The sequence below is a fragment of the Lissotriton vulgaris genome, chromosome 6 (genome assembly GCF_964263255.1).
Source record: "Lissotriton vulgaris chromosome 6, aLisVul1.2, whole genome shotgun sequence".
In the NCBI taxonomy this organism is placed as follows: Eukaryota; Metazoa; Chordata; class Amphibia; order Caudata; family Salamandridae; genus Lissotriton; species Lissotriton vulgaris.
The window spans coordinates 1166246873-1166269619 of record NC_141694.1 but is presented as its reverse complement, the minus strand read 5'-3'; the positions used below and the strand labels follow the sequence as shown (position 1 = coordinate 1166269619).

Genomic DNA, 22747 nt, shown 5'->3' with positions numbered 1-22747 from the left:
TGGGAACATCAAAGCATGTTCCTGTACTGACCAAAATGCACAATGTTGTGCATTTCATTCCCTGCAGGACTATGGAAATGCAGGCAGACAGAGGGGCACAAAATGTCCCCTTCTGCATGCACCTAATGGTGCAGAGGCACAAAAGGGCCCTTCAGGGTGCCCTTTGTTACTTTACCACCACTCGTTTCATGGCAGTCACACCATGAAAAGTGCGATGATGAGGAAACTCCTAATATGCTTGCTGGTGCCGCAGCAGCACTGTCAGCATATTAGAGGTCTCATACCGCTGCACCACCAGCAAGGATCATGGGTCCCTGGTAGTGGCAGCAGTCTGGTGGCGGTCCAACTGTCACAGTCCTAATGCAATGGGCGGACCGCCAGTCTGGCAGTCCACAGAGCACCATCAAGGGTTCGGCAGTCCATAATATGGCCACAGGTTTGTACATTTATTATTTTTATTTAAGAGGAAAATTGACTGTTTGTAGAATATTCTCTAAAGTATGGCCATATTACGAGTTTGGCGGTCCATGGACCGTTGACCCTGCGGTTGCGGTCCAACTGTTGTGAGCTCAGCAGTCCAACCACAGTATTATGAGATTGGCAGATTGCTATTGCAAAAATTGCAGATAAACCACTGACACCTGAAGCACAACGCAGACCTGTTGGGGAAAAGCTGCCATAGGAGAGTACAGAGGAGTTTCACTGCTGTCTGTATTGCAATTTGACTTTCTGATGAGCCAACCGCGGCGGTGGGACCACTAGCTTTGAGCCAGCGGAGAGGAAGGATTTGGGGTACATACTCACCCCTCTCCTGTTCTACCTGTCAGAGTTTGCAATGGATCCCGTTCTCTAGGCCCCCCTTCACAGCAGCATCTTTACCCAAAGAATATGACCCTGTGTGTGGCAAAATGCTGGTAAGTTTATTTTGCACCCTATACCCACTGTCTTGACTGGCCACATATGGGCCAGACTCCGGCAATGGGTAGGTGGTATTTTTTCACATGTATCATGCATATGTGTACATTCGCCAGATACAGTGAAAATGTACACACAGTCATCTATAGTTATGGAAAAACATTAAGCGTGGGCGCAAAATTTGTTCCGTTCGCGGAATTTGCAGATTTTTGGCAAATTCGCCGTCCGCGAATTTGCCCCAAAATCCGCAAATTCGCAAGCTGGTGAATTTTTTTGCTCTGTCGCGCTTGAAAAATACAATATTGAGCAAGTGACATTGACTTACCATGATTCTGTGTTCGCTGAGTTGTTTTTCTCCTGGCTTGCGTGCGCTGCCCCATTTTGTATCTTGCTGCATGATCGCGCAAGAGTTTTTCGACCGCGATTACGTCATCGCGGCCCGGCATCTTGCACAGCGAGAGTTTGACAACTCAAGTAAGTCATAAGGGCCCGCAAACACGCATCGCAGTAGATACGGTGTGCAGTTGACTTCTGGCGGGAGATTTGAACATCGCGTTCCCGAACTTGCAAAAATTGCAATTCGGCACAAGAAATCCACAGCAGGCAGCATAAATCTTCTGATAATCATGATTTTGATCAGAATAACTCATCAGATTGACATTTGGCTGCACTTTTTTGTGCGTCCATTTTTGGGGGGGGGGGTGGGAGGGAGGAAGTGCCCCAGAGTCTCCAACTTCCTGTTCCTGTCCAGCAGGTTCCTCCCTGCTTTGTCCATGTCCTGGTCACTTTTGATTTGGATCTGGAGCTGGAAGGATTACTTTTTGTGGCTGCTGCTGGATATTTGCATTTGAGGACTTTTTGGAGTTTGGAGTTTGGATCACTTTTGGATTTGAGATTATACAAGTAAGTTGGTGTTGTTTGTTTGGGGCATTGCAGTTGCTGCAACTAAAATTTTAAAACTTTTTCACAACTTTAAAAAAAATATATTGTGGGTAGCCACAGTATCCAGAAGGTCCAGGGTTAGTCATGGGTGCATGATACAACTGTTTCTGTGAGGTTTTTTTTACTTAAATCTCATTTATGTGTTGGAATTTTAGCTCACTGTTATATGTGGATTTTTTTTTAATTGTGGGGTGCCTGTACAGCCTCACTAGCCAGTAGACCCAGGGGTAGTGAGTGGTGCATGGACCAAGGCTTTGTGTGGAGCCTCTTGAATTTATACATCATTGAGGGCATTGATGGCATTGGATTGTGGTATTTTTTGTGTGTTTTTTGACTTTGTGGGTGCTGTTGGGGCCTGACCATGTGGGTGGGGGCCATTTTGAGGCCTGGTCCAGGCAGGGCCTGGCCATGTGGCTGGGGGACAAGGGGACATTTTGAAGCCAGGCAGTGTGCTTTGAGCCATCGGCCTACAGCCAGCCTGCCCTGCTTTCCTCCAATATGCCCAGGGGTAGTGAGTGGTGCATGGACCAAGGCTTTGTGTGGGGCCTCTTGAATTTAAACATCATTGAGGGCATGGATTACATTGGAGTGTTGTGATTTCTGTGTGTTTTTCGACTATGTGGGTGATGTTGGAGCCTGACCATGTGGGTGGGGGCCATTTTGAGGCCTGGTCCAGGCAGGGCCCGGCCATGTGGCTGGGGGACAAGGGGCCATTTTGAAGCAAGGCAGTGTGCTTTGAGCCATAGGCCTGCACCCAGCCTGCCCTGCTTTTACCTATTTTGCCCAGGGGTAGTGACTGGTGCATGGACCAATGCTTTGTGTGGGGCCTCTTGAATTTAAACATCATTGAGGGCATGGATGGCATTGGATTGTGGTATTTTTTGTGTGTTTTTGACTTTGTGGGTGCTGTTGGGGCCTGACCATGTGGGTGGGGGCCATTTTGAGGCCTGGTCCAGGCAGGGCCTGGCCATGTGGCTGGGGGACAAGGGGACATTTTGAAGCCAGGCAGTGTTCTTTGAGCCATAGGCCTGCACACAGCCTGCCCTGCTTTCACTCATTTTGGGTTCTACTATGAAAGACATGAGGCTAGAGTTGGAGGAATGGAAGCTAGTTGCAAGCCTGACAGACATGCTTCGTCCTTTTGAGGTCTTCACGCGTGAAGTCAGCAGGGAGGATTGTTCTTTGGGAAAAGCTATCCCATTGTTGCGCATGCTAGAGCGCACCAACTGAAGGCGGTGTCTTCAACGTTCCGAGATGATGCTGAAAAGCAAGACGTATATCAGTTGGCGGTGAGGTTATTAATCCGCCTAGTTGACCATGAAAGGCTTAAAAAAATACATACAGAACAACATTACATTTGTGCCACTATTCTGGATCCACGGTACAAAAAGGCACTGGTCAGCAAAGCATTCATTCCTTTTAATGAAGCAGATGTTTCAAAGTACAAACATTGGATAGCTGTGTCAGCCACTCGGTTAGAAAAAGAGCGGCAGAAAGTTGAAGGAGCCGGCTGAAGTACAACTGAATCAGCAGGCCATCGGGCTTCAAGTTCCACTTCTGAATCTGTGGCCAAAGGGAGTCACTTTCCCTCACAGCCGTTAACGACACCAGCAACCGTATCATCATCCTCACCTGCACCAGGCCCAGCCATAATATTGCCGGAAGCCGATTGGCTAACTCATCAAGGGCTTGCTCGTTCCATTGATGCAAAGGCCTCAGATGGTACGCAAAGGGGAGCAACCCTGGAGAACCTTGAGTCGATGGTGCAGGCCTATCTGCATGACACAACAGAGGTCTTCGTTAATCAGAACCCATGGCTGTATTGGTATAGGAAAAGGCCTCTATGGCCATTGGTCACCAACCTGGCTATAAATTATTTGTCTTGCCCACTCGCAAGCGTGTCTTCTGAACGTGTTTTCAGTGCTGCTGGTGCCATTGTAACTTCAAAAAGGACCCGCCTCTCGCCCAAAAATGTGGAGAGGTTAACATTGATCAAGATGAATCAGCACTTCATACCTCCAAATTACAAAATACGTGAATGCACGCAGGAAGAAGAGGACACCGATTTAGGTGACGGAAGTTCTTCTCTGTTACCTGACCTACTCCCGTCTCAATTCATGGAGTTTGAGGACGAGCTATACTTCCCTGACACCGAGGCCTGAAAATGACTTCCTTTTTTTTGTCCTTATTCACTTTTATTCCTGTGTGTATTTCTTTGTTTTGCAACTTTTACCACAACAAAACTCCAATCACCTAATCACAACAAGTCCATCAGCAGCACTATCTTCATCTTCTTTCCTTATTGATTTGAAGGTGCCGCAGTCTGCATTCCTGAGGTTCACAAGTTCACAACTCAATCATGCTTCTCTATCCTTCTCCTCCAGACTCCCCCTATCCATTTCCCTCAAGGCAGATGGCTGGATTACGCAGAATAAAGAAACTTTGTCTTCGTAAGCAAGTCCCCTCAAGTGGGACTGGAATTACTGACAACCTGCTTGCTGATTGCTGACAGTTACTTCTGAAATTGACAGGCGAGGCTGCCCTGTGGACCCTCTCTTTCAGAAGAAGATGAGGACAAAAAGTGGATCAGGTAAGGAATAATGAGAAGAAGATGGCATGCAGTGGACAGCAATGGCTGTCTGGGTCTGATGAAAGCAATTGCTGTTTGTTTGTTGTGCATGAAAAGAATCATATGTCTTCTGTTATTATGTAATCTTTTACACACTAAATGTAACTCAGGCCTACTCTGCTTTTTTTTACCTTGTTTAATTCAAATTGTACTGCAACTGCAGGGGCCACTACGTTGCATTTTCCAATATGCAAAATGTCCTTGGACTTACTGTTTGCCAATATACCATGATGATTGATTAAATAATATATCTTTTTTCTTTACAGTCACTCACTGGGATGGATGGATCATCAGCGTCGGTTTACGGAAGAACTATGGCACATTCGTGAGTGGCAAACAGGTAAACCAGTCTACAACAACTGCTACAGCAGAACTACATGTCTGTCTAGTCGGGGTATGGAGTGGTCGAGGCAGTGTAGTGTGTTGTTTTTATGCCAGGCAGAGTCCAGACAGCAGTTCATGTACAATTGGGGCTATGTGGCTTGCTGCATACAATTAGATATGCTTTGTCTGTCTGTGACAAATAGCCTAGGTATGCTACATCAGGTTGCTTCACTCAGTGGTGCCTGCCTTGACCGTCTGCATGGCCCTGAAGCAAACATGGGCCAAAAATCCATTCTGCTCGCAATATCTGATGTTTTTTCGGCGGCAAATTTGAAATCCGAGAAATCTTGCGAAAATTCGCAAATTCTTGACCGTAAAGGATTTTTGGCCCATGCTTGTGCAGGGCCATGCAGACGGTCAAGGCAGGCACAAATGAGTGAAGCAACCTAATGTAGCATACCTACTAGGCTCTTTGACACAGACAGACAAAGCATATCTAGGGTTTAGGGTTCAGTGCGGTTTACTAGGGTTTTTAAGTTTAATTTGGTAGGTTTCCCGGAGTCTAGGGCTCAGGGCCAGATGCAGGCTTGTTCATAATGATGTTGGCAAGGTTTTAGGGGGGTTTGGTGTTTTTTGGTACAGAATTGGCTGAATTTTGGCCTTTTTTTGTTGTTTGCCCGCGCGTGTGTTTGGGTGAAAAGTAGTTGTACACCTTCCAGTGGATCGATTTTGTTCTGCCTTGCTGAGATTCTTGGGAATCGCTGAAACAAGTGGTAAGTTTCAACAGGATTGAAGTAGTGAAAGTGCTGAAAACAGCAATTTTTTGTTAACGGCGCAATTTGCAATGTTTTGGGGATACCAGTAATCCATGTTTTTGCGGGGCTGCTTGGGGGGGTTCTAGATGTTTGGGGTGGGTTAAGGGGTCTGGGAGCACTGCTGGGTAGGTCTAATTTTTATTACAAGTGGTTTGCAGAAAATCCATGGTGGAAAAGGGAGGTTTGGGCCTAGTTGCAGACAGCGTTTTGGCAGGATTGAAACTTAGGCCTAGCAGTATTGCATGTTTTTGGGGGGCTGCCTGGGGGGGTTCTAGATGTTTGGGGTGGGTTGAGGGGTCTGGGGGCGCTGCTGGGAAGGTCCAATTTTGATTGGAAGTGGTTTGAAGAAAATCCGTGGTGGAAAAGGGGGGTTTGGGCCTAGTTGCAGAGCGCGTTTGGCACAATATAAAGGTAGGCCTCGCTGAGGATAGCACTCCAGCGTGCTTTTGGGGGGCTGTTTGGGGGTGATCTCCATTTCTGGGGGTGGGTCGAGGGGTCTGGGAGCACTGCTGGGAAGGTCTAATTTTGATTGCAAGTGGTCTGAAGAAAATCCATGGTGGAAAAGGGGGGTTTGGGCCTAGCTGCAGAGTGCGTTTTGGAGCGATTTAAACTTAGGCCTCTGGAGATTTTAAGTGTTGCATTTCTGTGATGGCTTGTTTGGGGGATTCTACATTTTTGGGGCTGGATCGAGAGGTCTGGGAGCACTGCTGGGAAGGTCTAATATTGAATGCAAGTGGTTTGGAGAAAATCCATGGTGAAAAAGGGGGGTTTGGGCCTAGTTGCAGAGCGCGTTTGGCACAATATAAAGGTAGGCCTCGCTGAGGATAGCACTCCTGCGTGCTTTTGGGGGGCAGTTTGGGGGTGATCTCCATTTCTGGGTGTGGGTCGAGGGGTCTGGGAGCACTGCTGGAAAGGTCTAATTTTGATTGCAAGTGGTTTCAAGAAAATCTATGGTGGAAAATGGGGGTTTGGGCCTAGCTGAAGAGTGCGTTTTGGAGCGATTTAAACTTAGGCCTCTGGAGATTCTAAGTGGTGCATTTCTGTGATGGCCTGTTTGGGGGGTTCTACATTTCTGGGGGTGGGTCGAGGGGTCTGGGAGCACTGCTGGGAAGGTCTAATTTTGATTGCAAGTGGTCTGAAGAAAATCCATGGTGGAAAAGGGGGGTTTGGGCCTAGCTGCAGAGTGCGTTTTGGAGCGATTTAAACTTAGGCCTCTGGAGATTTTAAGTGTTGCATTTCTGTGATGGCTTGTTTGGGGGATTCTACATTTTTGGGGCTGGATCGAGAGGTCTGGGAGCACTGCTGGGAAGGTCTAATATTGAATGCAAGTGGTTTGGAGAAAATCCATGGTGAAAAAAGCTTTTTTTTTTGCACTCCTGCATGTTTTTGGGGGGCTGTTTGGGGGAGTTCTCCATTTCTGGGGATGGGTCGAGGGGTCTGGGAGCCCTGCTGGGAAGGTATAATTTTGATTGCAAGTGGTTTGAAGAAAATCCATGGTGGAAAAGGGGGGTTTGGGCCTAGTTGCAGAGCGCGTTTGGCACGATTTAAAGGTAGGCCTCGCAGAGTATATCACTCCTGCATGTTTTTGGGGGGCTGTTTGGGGGTGTTCTTCATTTCTGGGGGTGGGTCGAGGGGTCTGGGAGCACTACTGGGAAGGTCTAATTTTGATTGCACGTGGTTTGAAGAAAAACCATGGTGGAAAAAGGGGGTTTGGGCCTAGTTGCAAAATACGTTTGGCACAATTTAAAGGTAGGCCTCGCTGAGGATAGCACTCCTGTGTGTTTTTGGGGGGCTGTTTGGGGGTGATCTCCATTTCTGGGGGTGGGTCGAGGGGTCTGGGAGCACTGCTGGGAAGGTCTCATTTTCATTGCAAGTGGTTTGTAGAAAATCCATGGGGAAAAAGGGGGGTTTGGGCCTAGCTGCAGAGTGCGTTTTGGAGCGATGTAAACTTAGGCCTTTGGAGATTCTAAGTGTTGCATTTCTGTGATGGCCTGTTTGGGGGGGTTCTACATTTTTTGGGCTGGGTCGAGAGGTCTGGGAGCCCTACTGGGAAGGGCTAATTTCGATTGCAAGTGGATTGAAGAAAATCCATGGTGGAAAAGGGGGGTTTGTGCCTAGCTGCAGAGTGCGTTTTGGCACGGTTGAAAGTTAGGCCTAGTAGTATCGCACGTTTTTGGGGGGCTGCTTGGGGGGGTTCTAGATGTTTGGGGGTGGGTTCAGGGGTCTGGGAGCACTGCTGGGAAGGTCCAATTTTGATTGCAAGTGGTTTGAAGAAAATCCATGGTGGAAAATGGGGTTTTGGGCCTAGTTCCAGAGAGCGTTTTAGCACGGTTGAAAGTTAGGCCAAGTAGTATCGCATGTTTTTTGGGGGGCTGCTTGGGGGGGTTCTAGATGTTTGGGGGTGGGTTCAGGGGTCTGGGAGCACTGCTGGGAAGGTCCAATTTTGATTGCAAGTGGTTTGAAGAAAATCCATGGTGGAAATGGAGTGTTTTGGGCCTACTTTCAGAGTGCGTTTTAGCACGATTTTCAAGTAGGCCTCAGACAGGTCGCAGTACCGCATGTTTATGCGGGGCTACTTGGGGTGTTCTAGATTTTTGGGGGTGGGTTGAGGGGTCTGGGAGCACTGCTGGGAAGGTCTATTTTTGTTCTAAAATTGCAGTTTACACTTTACATCTAGCTTGAGGGGAAAGGTCCGCAAATTTCGCCCACACTTATTTATCCTTGAAAAGGAGACACAGTGTATGCACTTTCGAAATGATTCTTGTATGTATTGTAATACAGTCGACTCTGAAACTGAAAGTGTTATTTTTGCACTCTGTGGTGTTTTAATATCACTTCCTGTTTTTCCGTCAACAATTACAGGCCGGTTTTTACCCTGTACTATGGGAAAAAGGATGAACTCAGGTTTATCATTAGCGAGACACAATTCAGCATCCGCCAGGCAGGCTGTGGACAAGGAGTCTTATGGTCCCCAACATTGATCGACGGAGCATCAGATGGAATGGAGGAGTACCGCGGAAAAGAGGAATGGCTGGATGCATTCAACTTCCCAAATTCAACAGGACAACTACAACAACATACAGTTACAGTATCCATCTTCATTTCTACTTATCTTTTAAGTAATGTTATTGCTGTGAACTTCTATGAGTGTGACTCTGTCCATTTATTTGCTCTCTGCTTCAATTCATCCCTCCAGCCATTGTATACTTTTTTCTTTGCTATGTTTTAAACTAATTTTATGTACTAATTGGTTCTTCTCTCTGAGGGCAGATAGGCAAGTCAAATTGCATAATTACTGCAGCCCTGTACTGTCACATTCTTTCTTCATAGTTAGTACATTGTAGAAAGTACTACTTACTTTTCAGTAACCTATCCATTTAGCAAACAACTTCATGCATGCAGTAGTGCATGCACTTCCTTTATGTCCCTTAAAATATTTATGGATAGCTTTGTATCCAAAGATTTGTTTATCTTTATTTGTTGTTTGTCCATGCTGTGCTTTTTTTCCCCTCTCTCCACAAAACTTTCCCCACAAACCACATTCCCATCCAAGTTTCAAACCCTAACCCTCTTCCCCCGGGCTGTGTGGTTTTCATTGAGGTATGAGTAAATTACAACAATAATTCCACACACTTGCTGGGGAGGATAAGGTGCAAGCAACCTCCTCAAATCAATTTTAAGGCAGCTAGATGAATCCTAGGATATTGTAATTCTGGTTAAAAAAACCAACAATGAGTATTTTAAAATACATTTTGAATTTCATGCCCACCATCGATTGGATCCATCGTCAACATCATCCTCCTACATGTCAAGAAGACTTGTTACGCTGCTGTGTCACTGTTCTTGTTGTAGCCATAATCATCCATGCAATTCTTTTTTCCCCATACTTATCTTCAGCATTGCTTAGGCTACTGTTCCTTCTAATACTCCTCTCATGCCACTCAATGTCTAATTTTTTTACTTTGTTTTTCATATGCTGCTACTGCTAGTGTGGTACCACTCCTACTAACACCACAACGGAATTTAGGTCCGGGATAGCGGAATCGCCATTTGCCATGCAGCCAGCACGGTGCCTAGCTCTATTGTCAAACACGAATCACAGGTAAGATAAGCATTTTGGGGAGGTATAATAATGGGCTAGGACTCGGAGGAGAGACTGACAGTAGTACTAGTAAAGTACTAGTAGGCCAATTGAATTCACTAACTCTGTTAATGGCACTTTTGAACATTTTTGGACGTTTTAGATAATTCATGCTGGTAAGTTTGAGGAAACCAAACATGCCGTAACCCCTGCCCACAACCCCACAAAATAACATAAACGCGTACACTATGTTGAAGTATGTAAAATAAATAATTATATATTTACCCTAACAAAATAAACTAGTCCCACCCCTCCCTAACCCAAACAATTGTCCATTTTAAATAGTCCTCTGAAAAGTCCCAAATAATCCCCAACTCCGGATTCCCACCACCCCAACAGTCTTTAAAAAAGGGGCAAGGGACACAGTCACTTCCGGCGGTGTTTGGACAGGCGGCCCAACGCTCCTTGCGGAGGTCCCGGAGCTGTTGCTCAAGTTTGTCCACCTTGCGCTCCAGGTAGTCCGTCTGAGGCGTAGGCGGCGCAGGCGTGCCATCCAGGCTCTGGTGGGCCAGCTGCTGGTGTTGTTGCAGCTGAGCGGCGGCGGGAGGCTGTTCGAGCACGGCGCCGTGCTGGAGGCTGCTGGCTGGTGGACACAGGGGCACTGGAGGAGGTTGTTGAAGCCCCCTCCTCCTGTTAACCGAGCCCACAGCCAGCGATATTCAACACAAATGGCCTCCAGCTTCTGGGCCCTGGCCCGGACAGCCATCTCCTGTCTGGTGAGCTTTTTTGGACCATCTATATGAAGAAAGAAAGAAAAATAATGTAACCAATACTCTTTAACAATAACACAAAATAATTCAACAGAAAGTTGTCTCACAGTAACACTAGCAATTTGCAAGCAGAGTATAACATTTTGGCATGTATCTTTCCGCCGTCTTTGTAGGCCTGTAACAGTGGGAGTTTCAGGAATTCTACTACCAGGCAGCACTATGGACTCAAAACATAGTCAGAGAGTCAGAGAGTACACTAGTATTCTTCTTTTGTTCTCTAGTTTTGCGAAAGAAATTACTTGTAAGTGAACTTGTGGTAGCCGGCATAATGCCAGCTCAGTCAGCTTGCACCCAAGAAAAAGAGACACAAGCCATGATGACGCAGACTTGCATGCATTACTTTAAGCAGTACATGCAGGTGGGGATAGGGAAGCTCTTACTTTTGTATAGGGGTGGCACTGGCCATATTCGGTTACATCAAGGGTTACTGCTCAATGTAATTTATTTCGCACTGTCCCCCTGGGCCTTCAGTACTACAAAAGGAAAATGAAGAATATTCATTTCTGATCATGTATCCAGCCGATCACATGATCTCTTTGCTTATATGATGGATGACTTTAGGTGCTTTGTTGTGATAGATTGAGTGAACAACAGCGATAGTCCACCCATGATAAACACAGCAGAAAGAAAATTATGAACATAGGGAGTGAGTGTGGTAACCATAATTGCCGGAGAAAGGGACTTGACTTGATATCATTGTCAACTATACAATACATACACAATATATGCTGTGCTTGCAAAGTAAACTACTGTACTGTTACTTTAGGCAAGGGAGAGTTTCTGAACAATCACAACTTGTAGTATTTGGATTTCCTCTGCTTTGCTACTCTGGCACGGACATGCTGTTCGAACAAAGTACACCATTCATGCACTGAGCGTCTGCTCTACATACACCTCTGCTATGTATGGGGAAGAAGATACAATCCAGGCTTCCAAAGTAATCGTCTATCATTCTTCTTAATGTCTCAACTGTACCAACTTTACTTTTTCTCAACAACCAAATAACACCCTTTTCATTTTATTTGGTAAACCACCATCTTGACTTGCATTTGAGTTTCACCCAAATGATATGTTGCAATGCACACCACACATGAATTTTCTGGTTCACCCACACAGGCAGTAATTTTTTGCTTTCTCCTCCAACCATCCTTGCTTCAAGCAGCCATGCATCTGATTCCTTTCTATCAGCCACCTCTGCCTGCATTCAAAAACACGTATCATTCTTTACAGTAATAAATGTTACGACTCGCTTGTCCTTCCATTGACCCTAAGTTCTTTCCCTTTTCGTTCATCACATCCCTCAAGTTCATCTAATATGACTTGGCTTCACGATAAAAGTTTCCCAGCTGATTTGAAGTCAAATAGAGGGGGCCATTGCTTACTCGAGAACTACCGCCGCTAATGCTATGGCTAAGTCAAGGGTGACTGTCTTCTCCGTGATTGGCTAAAATGTAGTTCTAAATCAGTAACTGTTCTTAACAGTACAGTGTACTTGTAGTAGTGTACTGTCTACTGTACAGTACATCATACACTCCTTTGCGAGCCTACTCTAAAATGTCAATAAGTAAGGAGTATAATAATAACTTACCACCGTCCGCCGCTGCTGAGCCATCCCCCTCAGCTCCTCCTGGTGGCACTTGTGACGCCGCCGCATCTGCCCCTGGAGTGGACCCCACCGCGCTGCTGGCCCCGACACTGGTGGTGGGAAGTGTGGCATCCGATGTTGTGATGCCTAGAAAATACAAGTCATATTTTTAGATGCCATACACCACCCCCTATTTCGTCTCGTAATGGAAGAGAAAATGTTAAACAATTTTTAATTATTGGGACTGAAAAGAAGTCACGGTTTTGGGGAAGGTGTTAACCTATATGCTTAGCCATAACATGCAACTCTTTTTTTGGCACAACTGATGAATGCTTGCTCTTTAACCTGCAACAGACCGAACCAACTACTCTTCATCACCACCAGGAGGACTTGAAGTTCCAACAAGGTGAGGGCTCCTGAGTCCCGCACAGTTACTTCTGACTGAGGTATGTGGAAAGTCAAACTGCACCCATCATTAACAATGTCCTATTTCTCTTGTCCATACTTCTGTATGTGCAGAATAGTCCCTGAAAGACTAGCGGTATGGTATGTGCTACTATCAAATCAAAAAGCCAACTACTCGCTTATTCTTGGTGGACATTGACATTTTGTTGTTGGAAATTGTCAAAGCACTAACATAAAAAAGACTGGAATAGACAGCAAGGGCAACCCAGAGGACTGTACTGAGTGCCTCTAGAGCTATTGCTGGATCAGAGTTTTGTTTAACACCGTTTGCCGACTGGGCAAGCTTAGCTACCTACACAGACCGACTCATAATAATAGTAAATAGTAGTAGCACAGAGAGTGATGGTAGAGAGGCAGGATAAGAATGTAGAAACAGTCTACAAGAAGATCAAAGACTATTTTGTAAAAAAAAATAGAATTAGGAAACAGTTTGGAATGAATAAGAGCTGTAAAAGTTAGGGAAGTATAATTATATTAACAACAGAACAACTTACTGGGGCCAGCAGAAGAGCCTGCAGAGGACCGTTCTAGCCCACTCTGTTCCGCCGGTCTGTGGTGTTGCTGTCTTCTTGCCCCTGGGAGGTGCTGATGATCATGAAATAAACACAAACATGGATGATTGTTTTTTTGAAATATTTCATTTCTTTGACCACAATCTAAAATTATCTCGGGGAAACAAATTAGCAACAATTGCACTTCATTCTTTTCTTAGTGAACACATCCTTTGCATTGTAATGGACTTAGGTTCACCCTCTATACACCACCGGGTGCCAACATTCAGAGGAAGGGATAGTGTCTCAATTATTGATTTTATCTTTGCCTCCCCCTCCCTTGTAGAATGCCTATTGGCCAATTAGGTCCTCATAACAGATTTTGGGCACCACATCCCATTGACAGTGGTCTTAAGATTAGCCGCCCGCCCCGTGTATGTTACTGCTCAAGGGGCAAGGGACATAACCCCATCGACAGACAAACTAAGACTAAAGTGGAGCGGGGTGGACAGCGGAACAATATCTGAGTCCCTATTAGAAGGGCATTTGACCTTAATTAACTCATGCCTATCGACAAGATAAACCAAGACTTCACTAAACTCTGCTCGGTGATTAGATCCCTCCTATCAGTGCCACTTCGTCAGGGCTCAAAAGACCCAAGATGGTTTGACCACAACTATTCTGAGACCAATAGGAATCTGCGTAAGGCCCTAACAGCCAAACCAAGATGTAGGGCAGACATTAGTGCAGCTACGAAAGTGTATAAAACTGCAATAAATGAGCGACAGGGTATCCTTCAGAGCGAACGCTGGGAAGCCCTCGCGGAATCAGCAGGGGGGAAAATTGGCAACTCATTCTGGTCTGCAGTAAGAGATTTGCGCAATACTGGCCAACAGCTAACACCTGTCAGCTTACTATTACTAGTAGTTCATGGGAAAATCATTTTTCCAAAATCTACTCCTCGCCATCACACAGTTCAGATCATTATGCGCAGGGCCACTCAGGCAATCTACAGATAACACTGGTGGATGCAGAAGAGGCTCCAGGATATGATGGGTTGCCCATAGACATTATAAAGTGGAAACCGTAATTATGGGCCCCAGTCCTCGTGAATGTTTTTAATAGCTTACCCCAAGCACCCATGCCTGTAACATGGGCGACAAGTTTAATCGTCCCAATATACAAAAAGGACGACAGATAGGAACCAGTTAATTTCAGACCGATCTCTTTGCTTGACAATACCCTAAAGATTTTGGGCTGTGTCATTTACAATAGGAATTTAGATTGGACAGAGGAAAGTGGCATTTTATCCCTGTGCCAACTGGGTTTTAGAATCAGGGTTGGCACAGTTGAACAATGTTTGAACCTTAATTTGGTTATTAACATATATAACATTGCTCGCTCCGCCCCCATTTATTTAGCGTTTATGGACCTGTTATCCGCTTTTGATTTAGTTAACAGGTCTAAAATTTGGTCCATTTTATTGAGTTTGGGTTTGGACCAATCACTGGTCCACTTTTTACCATTCCTACACACTGATCTTAAAGCGCAAGTAAGGATAGGAATGGGTGGAGAGTTATCAGGCTTAATTAAGGTAGGAAGGGGAGTAAGACAGGGGTGCGTTTTAGCACCCCTGCTCTTTATCATTTATATCAATGGACTGAGTAACCATCTGAAACAGTCAACCCCAGATGTTCCCATAATTAATGATACATTGCTGCCTGTACTCCTCTACGCTGAGGATGCGGTCCTAACGGGCCACACCCCAAATTCCCTGCGTACTCTAGTCAAAGGTTTTGTAGAATATATGGATAGACTGGACTTACGCGTACATTTTAACAAGTCTTTTATTATGTCATGGGGACCAGGGAAATGTCAGCTTAATTCCATACTGATAGGGAATAACAGACTTACTTCCACCCATAATTTCCCACATTTGGGGATGGTCTTTGCTGCGAATGGCTCGTGGACTGGGCATTTGGCCTACTCCACGAGCAAATTCTCAAAGGCCATCAATTCTAATTTAAGTCTTCCCCGACCAGAGAGAATAGGTGCCATTGAAGCAATTTTAAGGATTTTTGAACTGCAATGCGTCCCAGTAGCTACCTATGGGACAGAGGTATGGGGTTTGGCGAAGAATCGGTGTATCCAGCAGGAAGAAAATCAGTTTTGTAGAAAGCTGCTGCGTGCACCGATTTCCACCTCCCAATATATTTGCCATAAGGAATCAAACCTACCTTTTATATCTGATTTTATTAATGCCCGACCCGCGCTATTTTGGCACTCAGTTTGGAGGAATAAATGAGTTACCCTGACCCAAGAAATTATAACCGACTGTATTAAGTGCGAAAGAGGAATGGAGATTCCTTGGCTTTCGGGGGGTCTATAAAAGTCTGTGTAGTATTGATAAAGGTAGCATTTTCAAAGATCCAAACAAAACCAATTCAGTACACAAGAATGATCTGAAGAAAGCACTCTTTGCACTTTATAACACAGACAGGGTCAGGGAAGAATCTAAGAATACTACAGTCCTTACCTACATGGGCAGGGAATAATATAGGTATCCTCTACTAGTATACCTTACCCTGCCAATGATAAACTGGGAAAGAAGTCTTTTGTTTCGACTGAGGGCAGGAACTGTAAGATTCTTGTTAAATTTCCCTTTGGGTTATCGGCCCACCCCTGACAATATAAGATACCCCTGTGATGTGGTAAGCGAACAATCTGACTTGCACTTTTTCTTTGTTTGTAAATAATACCTAAAATATGTAAAATGACTTTCAATTCCCTTTTTTAAAAACATAGACCAATTACTATGGGGGAATCCTATCAACTGCTGCTTTCCTTGGACAATGAAGAAATAATTTGTCGCACTAGCACTTTCCTGAGGATTGCTGTCCGAGCACCCAAAATGATGGACAATGCTTGACCTTTCTCTATTTAATAATCTGTAAAATGTGTCTGATGCCTTAATGATTTAAATATTTTATATGGATTTTACAAATACTCATGTTAATTTGTGTATGTGCTTTAATGAATTCTTGGAATTCGAATAAATATTTATGAACTGAACTGCACTACATGTATTGACCTATCTGATCTGGTCAACTAGGAGGATACTAGTACAGTATTGCTGGATTCGCAGACCGTCTACTTGGAAAGTTACGTAAACCACTAACTAAACCAACAACAAAAAGGTTCTACTACGACTGCCAGCACTCAGCAGCACGCGACGTGACAGACACAGTCCGTCATCATGATTGCAGACCACTAAAAAATGTCCTACTCCTAATAACAAGTCATAATATACTCAACCTATCAATCCACCACTATCTCTTCTTCTTAGTGGCAGCAGGAGTACAAAGGAAGGACTAGACTTGAGTCTCTAGTCTCTCTAGCATTACGCAGTTCTGTAAAGTACTACACTCATACATATTCAGGCCAAATGAGCACAAAGTTGCAAACAAGTAAGCATAGTAGCAACGCCACTGAGGAGGCGAGCACCTGCAATCGCAGAAGCTATTTAAACATTATTTTACCTGCAATATAATCGAATCAGCAGCATTCTTGCTCTTCGGGAAAAACATATATTAGCAATATAACACATGGAAGAAGAAAACAAAGTAGTTATTAAATAGCTACTCACCAAGGCCAGGGATCTCCACGCCTAGCAGGTCGAGCAGGTCCTGCTCCCGGTCGAGGATGTCAGCCCACCGGTGCGTCGCTTGGTCATAGGTGCGCCGGACCCCCAACTCCCTACGCATGGCCCGGCACACCTTATCCCACCGCTGGCGATGCTCCCGGAGGCCATACCCTTGACCGGGCCTGCCCCCTGCTGCCACGGTCTTAGGGAGGTGGCTCAGAACAAAAAATATAAGAGCCGCCACGTCCACCGCGGTGAAAATCTCCCTGGCCACTACCTCCTCCCCCCTCAATCACCTGCATGGGAGCCGGGTACGGGGTGCGGGACCCTTCCCCTTACTCTTCCTGGCTCCCTTTGACATGGTCCTGGACAGGCGAAAAAAAAAGAATTGGAAAGAATAGGTGAAAACCTAAGAAAAGAAAAGAGTTAAAAAAGTAGCTTTAAAGTAAGCAAAAGTAGAAAAAAACACAAAATAGAGGTAGAAAAATAGAGAGGTAGATAATAAGCAAAAAAGATAAAATAAAAGATTAAAGAAACAAAGGATTACAAAGATTAGGGAAGGATTCAAAAACCATGCCCAGAACCATAGCAATGAATGGAAAACAAGATGGCCGTGCCCATAGAGGACCTTGTTGGTAAGTTTAGCGATATTTCCCCCGCGAGCAAGCAAAAACGCACTCGACCACGCAATAGCGCCCCGCACACAACGCGAGCATGAAATTGCACCCGGAAATGGAAATACGCAACTCGGACAAGATGGCCGCGCCCATGTACGACTGCATGGGTCGGTCAGTGCGCTGCAAGAGGCCCACGAACACGCAAAACAAAAAATCCACAAATTCACACGAATTCGCGGATTATGCAGCCCGCGAATTCGCTTTCACACAAATTCGCGGAACGCGAATTTGCAAATTTCGCCCATACCTAAAAAACATTGCCCACCTTCAAAAGACAGCTGCAAGACTACAGACTACAGGGACACTGTGGGCCAGAGGTCAACTCCTAATACTGTGGTCAAAAGACCACCAACGCTGCGGTCTTCTAGCAGCTGCGTTGTTCAGGCGGTCGGACCTCCAAACTCATAATCAGTCCCTTAGTTCATATTGTTGAAGGTGTCTGCATATGCTTTGATTAAAGTGATAGTAACAGCATTGTATGGATGTGTGGGAGTACATGTCTAAAATGGTTTGAATCATGGCTTACTCAAAGTCTATAATTGTTTTTGGGGGGGAAGTAGTTTTCTATTTTATGTGGTTTAAGATGTCTTAGTGAGTGCCACTTTGTTAATTTGGTAGTAATACATACATAAGAGATATTTTGGGTGTGATATTAACCATGAATGGCGTATATCTGAGTGAATGGTTTGGGACACATTTTGAAGGTCTGATCCATCACCCAGGTTTGACAATGGCTAAGTTCTAGTAAGTTATTTGTTGTACAGAATATTATGTTTTGTTTCTTATTGTTTAGGTTATTGTTAAAAAATGAAAGGCTCCTCATTATACAATTAAAGGATTTGAAGTGAGTATAAGTGGTATTTGGGTTGTGATGTGTTTGGGTACCTTAGGCAGTATATCTTTAAGGATTTTGGCAATGTGTCCCTGGGAGCTAGTGCTTGCCTCTCTTATATCCTGCAATACCTCCCTTACTTCTATTTTTGGCACATTTGGGATAGTGGTTGTGCTCTCCTACATGAATTATATCATATTCTGTAGTTGCCCTCCCATAGCATGCATTAGAATAATATTTGGTACATTTCCAATTTATATTTTCTGGTTTTTTTTGTTTACATTTTTTTATTAGGGTTTTGCATTACAATATTCCATGTGAGACATCAGACATTTCGTAGTTTAACAATCTTATGTGCATATTTTGAGCACCAGCACTGGTTACAGATAGCAATCTCATTTATTTTCCAATTCTCAAAATACTCTAGCATATCATATTCTGTTAGGCCTACTACTGTTTTGCCACTCTGGGTAGTCATGTGTCCTACTGTGTCAGGACCATTGTGTCACACGGTGTCGAGAGTTGGTATATCGTCTCATCCTCCATCTGTATATGCTTTCCCCTTTAGTGTGTCTGATCATCTGTTCCATATGGTTAAGTCGGCATCAAAACTGCTGATAGGAACGCAACTATGAACCATGGAAAGATAAAAGAATAACCCTGGGGTGGGGGGGAACGCTCTAGGTGGGCAAGGATGATCAGTTGTGTCAAGTGGTGAGTTGTTAGGTCATGGGTCTAACGGGCACATCGTGTGGCCATCATGGGGGAGTGCGCGGTCCTTGGAGTGGGTATTCATCCCAGGGGTATTGTCCAACTGATCTAATTGACTCTCTTGCCTGAATGTTATTCCACTATTGCTAGGATCTGTGCCGCAGGAGACAGGGGAGGGGTGTGGGGCGAGTCCTGCGTCGCTTCAGGTGTTTCCCCTACTGTCGTCACTTGTTTAGACTGATTTAATAGCTGCGCCCATTCCATATCTACTGGATGTTTACATGTACCCTTACTTCTTCCTCTCTCAGTTTCTCTTCCTCCGCTGCCCCCCATTTATTCAACGCTCCCACCCAAGCTGGTTCCAGGGGCCCGGTGTGGGCTCTCCAATGCATGACTATATTCCTCTTAACCAAGAGGATGGCTAATGATGCAAAGCTCCATTGCAATTTTACAGACTTCTTTCTCCGGAGGACCCCCAGAGCGCATGCCTTCCATGTGGATATGTTTGGGATATCGAACGTTGTTCTGAGCGTGTGATGTACCATTGCCCAGTATGATTGTATGGCGGGACAGTCTCAACACATGTGCCTAAAGTTCACTTCCGGTGTTTGGCATTGGGGCCATGTGAATTGCGTATTGGGGTAGAATTGGTGCAATTTATCTGGAGTGAGATACGCGCAGTGTAGGACATAAAATTGTATGTTTTTGAAACATGCATTTCTGGAAACCTTTTTAGGGTATTCTAAAGCTTAGTTCCACTCCTTATCATGAAATGCCCGACCCACTTTATCTCCCACGTCTGTCTCAGTCTATCTACGGAGATGATAGTCAGTTCCCGGATGGCTTTGTAGTCCCAAGTGATTAAGTGTCTACCCGTTCCTATTTGTAATATCGTATGTAACACTGGATGTGTCGGGGGCTCCCCATTCCGAAGGTCCCAGCACTGGCGACCGCTGTCAAAGAGTTGCCTGTGCATTAAAAATTGTCCCTGCGGGAGGTCATACCATTCGACCATCTGAGCATATGTCTTCAGTTGCCCCTCATGAAACAGGGCCTCTACCTCTGTCACATCATGATCAGTCTATACCCGAAGGGCTCCTGCAGTGTAGTATTCACTCCTTCCGGGGGAATCCCATCAGGGGGAGCAACGGTGAATATAATGGCCACCCCTTTGACATGCGGTGCATTTGCATCATACACTTGCGGGCTATAAAGATCTGTAGCAGGTGTGTGCACACCGGTTTCGAGCCTGGCATTAACATTCTTCTGATAGCGGAAAGGGGTAGTCTGCCATCCTTGGATATTGTTTCTCCTGCGTGTCTTTCTGCCGTTCAGTGAGACAGCCATTGGAGTTGTGCCTCCAGAAAATATGATTCGAAGGACGGAGCTCCCAAGTCTCTGCAAGTTGTGGGCAGGTACAACGTGCGTAGTGCTATTCTATGACGACCATCTCCCCAAATCAAAGCTGTGAGTAGCGCGTCTAGTTCTCAAAAGAAGGAACGTGGTGGGATTACCGGAGGTTTGTGAAATGGTAGAGCATTCTAGGGACCATAATCATTTTGGCTATGGCTACGCCCCCGATGGGCGCCAAAGGTAGTGTCTTCCAGAAACCCACCGCCGTTCGCAAGCCCACCAGCACTTTACGGTGAATACCCTCATAGAGAGCTTCGGGGGACTGATACAGTTGCAACCCCAGATATCTGGGGGCCGTGGTGTTCCACGCTTTTGTCTGGGTGCCAACCACGACTTCCAGAGGTGCCAAATGGGGGCTAAGTGGGAAAACCATTGATTTTTCCCAATTGACTCTGAGTCCCGATGCCTCTCCGAACTCCTGCAGCGTTGTCCAGATTGGGGTGAGATCATTCGTAATGTCCCAAACGTAAATCAGAAGATCGTCTGCGTATAGTGATACACAATGTGATGTGTCTGCTATTGGAATTCCCATGTCTCCTCCTCTCGTCGCAATGTTATGGCCGGAGGTTCCACCGTCAGGGCGAAGAGAAGAGGGGACAGGGGGCACCCTATTCTAGTACCTCGCGCTACCGGGAACGGGTCTGAAATAAGCTTGCCTATTTATACCCTTGAAGTGAGGTCTCTTTAGAGGAGCTGAGCATAGGCCATGAGTGTGGGGCCTACATTTATTTTCCAGAGGACTGCGAACAGGTAGGACCATATAAAGGTATCAAATGCTTTCTCTAGATCCAAGATCAGGCATGCTGCTCGTGGGAATCAGTCTTTTGCTCTGTCCTGAATATGAAATAGCCTGCGCAGGATATGTGAGGTATTATGTCGTGTAACAAACCCGCATTGGTCAGGGTGCACCAACGCTGGGAGAATTTGACTGTAACAATCGGCCAATATCTTCCCCAGAATTTTGCAGTCCGCATTTAAGTGCGTTATCGGCCTGTATGAGGCGGGGAGTGTGGGGTTTCTGTGTGGCTTCGGTAATGTCACGAGGGTTGAAGTTCAAAGTGATTCCGGTCGCACTCCTCTAGTTAGTGCATCCTTGTACATAGATGCCAACCGAGGTGCCACCTGGGCCACAAACGTGCTATAATACTCGAGTGGAAAGACATCTATTGCTGGTGCCTTCTTTCTTGCTAACGACCTAATTGCATGCGTTACGCCTGCGGGCATGATTTTCCTGTTTAATTCCTTCCTGTCTGCGGCCGAGACTTAGGGCATGGGCGATGGGTCCAGAAACTGGGTCAACTCTCGTGGCGTCTCCATGGTTGGAGCTTGCTAAATTTCCGCGTAGTAACCATGAAATATGCGCAATATGTCAACTTGGGAGTATTTGGAGTATCCATCTGTGTCTATGAGTTCTGTAATCGGATGTGTCATAGTGTCCTGCTTGGCTAACCATGCCAATAGTGACCCCGTTCTGTTACCCTCCCGGTGTACTTTAGCTGCAGAAGCACGAAAGTTGTATTTGCGTAGGTCCCGCACTGTTTCTGCGTGAGAGGTTTTAGCTGCTGACATCTGTGCTAGTGTAGCTTTCCCTTGGTCCTTTTTGGTTGCGGTGGGGGGCCAACAGTTAATGGGACACCACTCCTCCCGTTCAGGTGCTTCTTTGGGAAGGTAGAGCCCAGGGGGGTCCTACGTCAAGCCGCCAGAGAGGTTGCGGTCTGTGTCCCACAACGCGCTGCACTCGGGGGCCCGTTCCAGCGCTCCTCTGCACGGGGATGTCCACCCCCCCCCCCCCCCCCCCGGGGTCAGTTGGGGGGCCGCTCGTTCTTACCCAGTGCTCTCAGTAGCTGTCTTGCGGCCGTCCCCCCCTGGGCAGTGCAGGTCCTTCACCAGAATGCTGGTGCTCAGTCCACCCCTTAAAGGATCACACCGCTCTGTTGTAGACCCGCCATTTTGTCCTGCAGCCTCAGGGAACCTCCATTAGATGCTTCAGCAATGCCAGCACAGTCCACGCCGGGGGTCCAAGTTCACTGATTTGATTTGATTTGATTTGATTTGGGATTTATAGAGCGCGTAGCTACCCTAGGGCATCCCAGCGCTAGTGACCATAGCTCCAGCAAGGTGGGGAAACAGGGGAGAGGTAATCAGGGAAAATTTAGGGGAAGAGCCAGGTTTTTAGTCGCTTCCTGAACCTGAGGTGGTTGTGTTCTTGCCTCAGAGAGAGTGGGAGGGAGTTCCACAATCTGGGGGCATTGTAAGAGAACAGGCGACCGCCGGTTCTGGCCTTCCTAATTCTAGGGATGTTTGCGAGGGATAGGGAGTTAGATCTTAATTGTCTACTGGACTGGTGCTGTGTCAGAAGTGGTCTGAGAATGGGGGGGCCTTCATCGTGCATTA

The 22747-nt window shown here is 45.9% G+C and overlaps 1 protein-coding gene across 1 annotated transcript in view; it reads left to right on the top strand.

Annotated features, from left to right (window-relative positions):
- WDR64 (WD repeat domain 64) overlaps nt 1–22747 on the top strand; it is a 2246160-nt gene that overhangs the window by 878497 nt on the left and 1344916 nt on the right. The window lies entirely within an intron of this gene.